The 7107-nt window shown below is 31.2% G+C and overlaps 1 long non-coding RNA gene across 1 annotated transcript; it reads right to left on the bottom strand.

Moving 5' to 3' along the window:
- LOC148762791 (uncharacterized) lies at positions 1-1893 on the bottom strand. The gene is made up of 3 exons (XR_016026530.1): positions 1791-1893; positions 1061-1134; positions 1-191 (listed from the first exon to the last, which is right to left on the bottom strand). It is a non-coding gene; the product is annotated as an uncharacterized LOC148762791 (long non-coding RNA).
- Between the last annotated feature and the right edge of the window lie 5214 nt (positions 1894-7107).

Below are 7107 nucleotides of genomic sequence, written 5' to 3'. Positions count from 1 at the left end.
TTTTCGCACATGAAAGTAAAGTAAAAATTGTATGAATAGAAATACAGATAACCAAAATATAAGTTTTGATCTACAATGACACGTGGGCTCCAATTGACCAAGAAGATGTAAGACTGTGAACTCTTACTTTCTATAATGCAGTTCCGAGCTTAGTTCTCGTCCTACTCGACTATCTACAAACTGTCCTGAGCCTGAAAAATGTATAGGAATAAGGGGTGAGATTTTATAATCCCAGTGAGTAAACAGATACCATCAAAAGTATCTAAAGCCGAGTAAATGGAGACAATTAAAATGAGTCATCATACTGTAATTTCATTACCTTTCAGTTCATTTCAACCAAATAAAATCAATCCATATAAATCGAGTAATCAACTTGGCTTATGAATTTCTTAAAACTTTGGCTCGTGCCAAAACTCATACTCGGTGATACCTTGCGCAGGGCATCCAACCGAGTCCGCCAAGGCTGTTAAAATTTCATATACACTTAAAATATATTTTTAGTTTGAGAAAAATATAGCCGTTCCTTGGCGTTGGCTGAGTTCCCCTTCACGTGGTGGTTTAGCGTGAAGTGAACCCTAAGCTTTACCCCAGGAGATACCCTACGCGCCTCTCCGTTCGAGGTAATAATATAATGGAGTTTACCGTGCCCCTCTAATAGGCTGGTCCACGGAACCCCCTCTGCAGTAAATAATTAATATATAATCCACCAATCAATAAAATTCATTCTAGCATGACATGGCAATTTATCGCAACCTAGCCTCTCAAGGCTGAATACATAGTATAAATAATTATAACACCAAAATCAGTTTAACCATTCATGCTTATTTATTGTCATAAGCCATTCAATTGAAAACCATAAATTTGCAACACAAGCAGGCAGTCTCCAATTACTTTATTTCAAAACCAGTATTCAATTTTTTTAGAAAATTTATAAAATCATTTTATAAAATCACAATTTCTCTTAAAACATAGCAATTTACCATTTAAACCCATTTTCCATAAAATCACACAATTGTATAAAACTACTCTAGATAATTAAGATGATAATAAGTTTACTCACAGTATTAGGAGTAGAAATACTCCTATCTTCCGCCCTTGGGTGCAGTCTCTTACTCGAAACAATTGACTCACCACCTATCCATAATCCATGACACAAAATTCAATAAATTGTGTCAATTTATCATAAATTATTTCAGGCTCTTATCCATGCGTATGCACTAGATAGGATTTGAAATGTCTAGACAATCGCTTAATTGCGGTGTCTGACTTAACTCGCCTATACACGGTGTAAATTCCTAAAATCCCCAATTCGACTCCAATTCCATCCATTTTAATTTCAATTATCCAATTATATCCACAATACCTTAATGACTGTGAATTTGGTCCAATTTATCAGTCCGGACTATAAATTACGCTTTTACCCCTAGTGGGTAAAAATTTCAATTTATTGCACCGAAAATTCCCATTTAATTTCCAACCTCATAATTCATCATTTTTCCACCCAATTCTCTTAAAATAAAGTCAACCTCATCCTCACATACCATTGGCTAGATTCGGCCTAGGGAAATTCATGGAGAAGATAAATATTTTTCTTGTTGTTTTACTCATAAACATGCTAAACTAACACTAAACACTAACATAGCTCAAAATCAAATTTATCTAACAACTTTCTCTCTCTAAACCCATATGACCAGAATTCAAATCATCCTCAAATCACATGATTCAACCATGAAAAATGATGGAAAATGCATGGAAAAGGTAAAGCACAAGACAAATTTAAGAAATGTTACCTTTTTTCACTTGATTTTTGAATTTCCACCTATTTTCCCTTTAAATTTCTTAGCTAGGGTTTTATTTTCTCCTTTCTCTCTCTTGTTTCTTGCTTGGCCGAATGTTGAAGAAGAAGAATGGGTGGGCTGATTTTTTTATGCCTTTTTTATTGTTTAATGAAATAATATTATTTTATTCATATTTTAAATATTTTATTAATTCATTTTTTTTTTCTAGCCATCCATTTGTCCTACTTTTTCCACCATGCATTCCCTTTGACTTATTCTAGTCTTAAGTGAAATTTCCAGATTTTTCCAAAGTTTTGGTGGAGCAAATTCTTCAAAATTACACTTTTGCCCCTGAACTTTTCAAAAATTACATTTTTACCCCAAAAATTGAAAATTTGCCATAATGCATAATTTGCACTCCTCATACTCATTTCACACTCCAAATAATTAAATTTGATCAAAATCCTTTCAAAAATTAAATTTTTGATTCTGGGTGGTAAAATTACCATTTTACCCTTTTTCTCCAAATTATACCGAAATTAAGATTTTTCACTTCTAAACCTCAAATCTTACTCCAATAAGTCAAATGGGGCCAAAAATCTTTTCTAAAAATTTCCATTTTGTCCTTAGCTGGCAAATGACCATTTTGCCCCTAGATAGCGAAAAGTTCGGTTTGTCTTCAAATGGATCCTCGAAGTTCGAATCACCATATTAAACCATTCTGGGACTTTAAAATTCTTAATTTCATCATAAATTCTCTATTTGATCTAGTTCGAGGTTTAAATCAACTTTGTTGTACGTCTAGGTACAATACCGACTTTTATAAATTTTTCAAAACTCTCTTAGCATGTAAACATGCTATCCATCACATGTATGTCATGATAAATATTTTTATAGAGTTGAGCTTGTCATCTTCTCCCCCACTTGGATCAACCATATGATCTTTCTTCTTAATTGACTTCGACATCCGGCTAAATATTAATATTTTAATAATATTTTATTAATAAAATATTATTTTATTCTAAAAATTTTATCTTGTCTCCTTGGTACCCAAAATACCTTATTATGCCTCACTTGACTTCCAAATCGCCTTTTATCTCACAAATTCTCCTTTGATAAAATTATTATTATTTTATTATTATTTTCTCACTTGCGAAACATTTTATCCTAAACTACTCCTTTCGTCTTTTATCACTTCTAAACATTTTAATTGACCTCAATATGCATTCGATCAATTTTATTTATCACCATATCAAAGTATGGGGTATTTCAGATATAGTTATGGTGTATAGTTATCAACCTTTGTAATTTTTTGTGTTAAGGTTGATATGGCTTGATATGATTATATATGGTTTATAATTATTAACTTTTGATTTTTTTTTTTTGTATTAAGGTTGATATGGCTTGATATGATTATATATGGCGTATAGTTATCAACCTTTGAATTTTTTTGTATTAAACTTAATATGGCTTGATATAATCATATACGATGTATAGTTAACAACTTTTGAATTTTTTTGTATAAAGGTTGAAATGGGTTGATATGATTTTATATGGTGTTTAGTTATCGACCTTTGAATTTTTTTGTACTAAGGTTGATATTGCTTGATATGATTATGATGTATAATTATCAACCATTGAATTTTTTTAGATTATGGTTGATATGATTATGGTATTATTTATAAGGTGGTGTATTTAAATTTAACTATGGTTGATATTGTATAATTGTGGTTCAATTTTTTTTATGGTTTATGATTGTGGATTGTGATTATGGATTTAGTCATGTTAAATTTCATAATGTCTGACAAGTATTATTATATTTTTTATTTTTGATGATTAATTTGTATAATAAAAGTATATTATAATTGTATGTATTTTAATTAAATCATTTAATTATGTTTTAATCATGTTAATCATATAAATTGTGTATTAATCGTATAAGCCTTGTTAATAATGTAATATATAATAAATCATATAATCATTTTAACCGTATCATGTCGTATAAAATTTAATACAATATGTTTAATATATGTATTAGTAGTGTCGTGTTACATAGTGATTAAACGTATCCGTGTATGTATTTAAAATCTTGAAATGATTAATTAATCTTATTGTGTTCGTATTTATCCAAATAAGTGTTAATACCTTATATTTATACAACATGAATAAGACACAAATACACGAATTGCTTGATTTACACCATCCAAAAAGTGCATAATCTCATCAAACATTTTATTAGCAAATTAAAATAATTTTTTTTGGAGCATACTTGAGTGACATAAGCATAATATTAAATACCAACTATCACTTGAATTTATATCTATATCTTCTAAGATTGCAAAGACGGTGCAATTGTTATAATTAGTAACGAATACACACTCACCTTTAAACTTGTTACTCTTATCCCTTTTGATAAGAAAATGCTTTTAATATGTCTATATCCTTAGCATTGAAAGCACCACACATTGACAAATCTAGCCTTGCTGCCCTAAATCCCTTTTGGTTGACTTACATGTAATATTTGATTTGTAAACAATTTAGTCAATTGAGTTATTATCATTTAATTTGTAATATAAAACATAGTTTAGCATAGATGAATTAATATATGTAGACACTAAAATCATAAACAAAAAAAATGAATTAAAAAAATTAAAAAAATAAAAAAGAAATGAAAAAAAGAGGGGAGAGAGGTACGATTGGCAGGGTGCGGACACTAAAATCATAAACAAAAAAAATGAATTAAAAAATTAAAAAATTAAAAATTAAAAATTAAAAAAATAAAAAAGAAATGAAAAAAAAGGGGAGAGAGGTATGACTGGCAGGGTGCGGACACTAAAATCATAAAAAAAAAAAAATGAATTAAAAAAATAAAAAAATTAAAAATTAAAAATTAAAAAAATAAAAAAGAAATGAAAAAAAGAGGGGAGAGAGGTACGACTGGCAGGGTGCGGACACTAAAATCATAAACAAAAAAAATGAATTAAAAAAATAAAAAAATTAAAAATTAAAAAAATAAAAAAGAAATGAAAAAAAGAGGGGAGAGAGGTACGACTGGCAGGGTGCGGACGCACTTTGCCAGGCACCTCCCTCACCTTACCAGACGCGAAAAATTCGCATCTGGCAGGATAGTGGAACGTGCCCCCCCTAGTGCCTAGGAACAAGGTAGTGGAGCGTGCCCCCTCCAGAGCCTAGGAACCGGGTATAAAGGGGAAGGGGCACTGTAGCATTCGAGGGAATCGGCAACAAAAAAAAAATCCCTAGGCAGCCAAAAAATTAAGGAACAGGCAAATCAAATCCCTAATATAGCAGCCACAACAATCCACACAAAAAAAAAACCCAAAAAAGATACATAAAAAAGAGATACCAAAAAATCAAAAAATGAGTAATGAAAGGAGGGGAAAGCGGATTGGTAGAGAGAGAGAGTGAAAAGAGGCTCGGGTTTGCGTCGACAGGAGGAGAGTGAGAGAGAGGAAGCCCAACCGACGCTGGATCTGGTGCTTGGGTTGCCGCCGGTTAGCGTAGGTAGAGAGAGAGAGAGAGAGAGAGAGAGAGAGAGAGAGAGAGAGAGAGAGAGAGAGAGAGAGAAAAGTCAGTGCTGGATCTAGTGCTTGGGTTACCGCCGGTTAGCGTGGGTAGAAAGAGAGAGAAGTTGACGTCGGATCTGGTGCTTGGGTTGCCGCCGATTAGCATGGGTAGAGAGAGAGAGAGAGAAGCCGACGCCGGATCTGGTGCTTGGGTTACCGCCGGTTAACGTGGGTAGAGAGAGAGAGAGAGAGAGAGAAGTCGGCGCTGGATCTGGTGCTTGAGTTGCCATTGGTTAGCGTGGGTAGAGAAAGAGAGAAGCTGACGCCGGATCTGGTGCTTGGGTTGCCGTCGGTTAGCGTGGGTAGAGAGAGAGAGAGAGAGAGAGAAGCCGACGCCGGATCTGGTGCTTGGGTTGCTGCCGGTTAGCGCGGGTAGAGGTAGAGAGAGAAGCCAGCGCCGGATTTGTTGCTTGGGTTGTCGCCATTTAGCTGGTGAGATCTTAGAGAGAAGGCAGAGAGATTTGTTTCTAGAGAGAGAAAATGATGAAGGAAATGAAGAAGATAGGAGGAAAAGAATGGTTTTATACTTAAGGCTTTGTGGTAAAACGACGTAGTTTTGGGAGAATTCAAAAAAAAGAAAAAACCCTTCCCAGGCGTTTGAAACGGTAGAGTTTTGATCTTTAAAGGAGACTGCTAAAGTGGGCCGACCCAAACCCAAGAAGAGTCATTGGTTTCCTTGGACGTTGGGCTTTAATAGTCCAAATTCGGTATGGACTCTTTTGGACCTTACTGTTTGGATTGCTATTGTGTTATTGGTTTATTGTTCATTGAGCCATTTAATTTTTATTAATTTAGTTTTTGGGTTATTTGCCTATTATATTTATTAGGCCATTTATTTTTAGTATTAATTCTAATTTAGGTCTCTAAATTTTGAAAAGGCTTGCTTTTAGTTTAATTCAAGGTTACTAATCAAAATAATGACTTATTATTTAGATAGTATCGATAATGGGATGATTGGTCGGGGACGCGAGAAGTCGTAATAGCAGGCTAATTTTCTCTAGGTTCGGAATCCGAATTAAGGCTCCACCAGTACGATCGGAAGGCATCGATTTCGAGATCCCGAAATTTTTAATAAATAAAGAATTCGACTATACAAAAAAAATTAATTACTTAATAAAAATAACAAATAAATAACAATAGATAAAAAAAGAGGATAAAAATAATAAATAAAATAATAATTCAAATATACAATAAAATAATAAATTTATAAAGAATGCAATATAAATAACAATTAAATAATAATAAATGTTAAAAAAATATAAAATAAATAAATAATAAAAAAACAACTAATTTAGAATTAAGCATTGAATATTAAATGGCATAAACTATAAAAAAATGTAAAATATATATATATACATATATATATATATATATATATATATATATATATATATATATATATATATATAATAAGATCTTAGACATTAGGTTTGAATAAAAGATTGCTTATGAAAAATATAATAATAAAAATATAAAAATATATAAAATAAAAATAGTATAATAAAAAAATATAAAATTTTTGTTCACTAAAATAACATAGAATTATAAACAATTTGTCTAATTATAAATGGAAAACATAAGAACTTAGAACAAAAAATGTAAAGTATAAAAAAGAAAAATAATAATAAGAAATAAGAATAGAAAATATGATAATAAAATATATAATAAAATAAAAATAATAATTAATTAATAATAACTAAAAAATATAGATAATTGCATTAGCATAGCATATATATATTGCATCA

The sequence above is a fragment of the Theobroma cacao genome, chromosome 5, assembly GCF_053813885.1.
Source record: "Theobroma cacao isolate CCN51 chromosome 5, ASM5381388v1, whole genome shotgun sequence".
NCBI classification, from domain to species: Eukaryota; Viridiplantae; Streptophyta; class Magnoliopsida; order Malvales; family Malvaceae; genus Theobroma; species Theobroma cacao.
The sequence above is the reverse complement of the archived record's forward strand: the minus strand, read 5'-3'. Positions and strand labels throughout refer to the sequence as shown.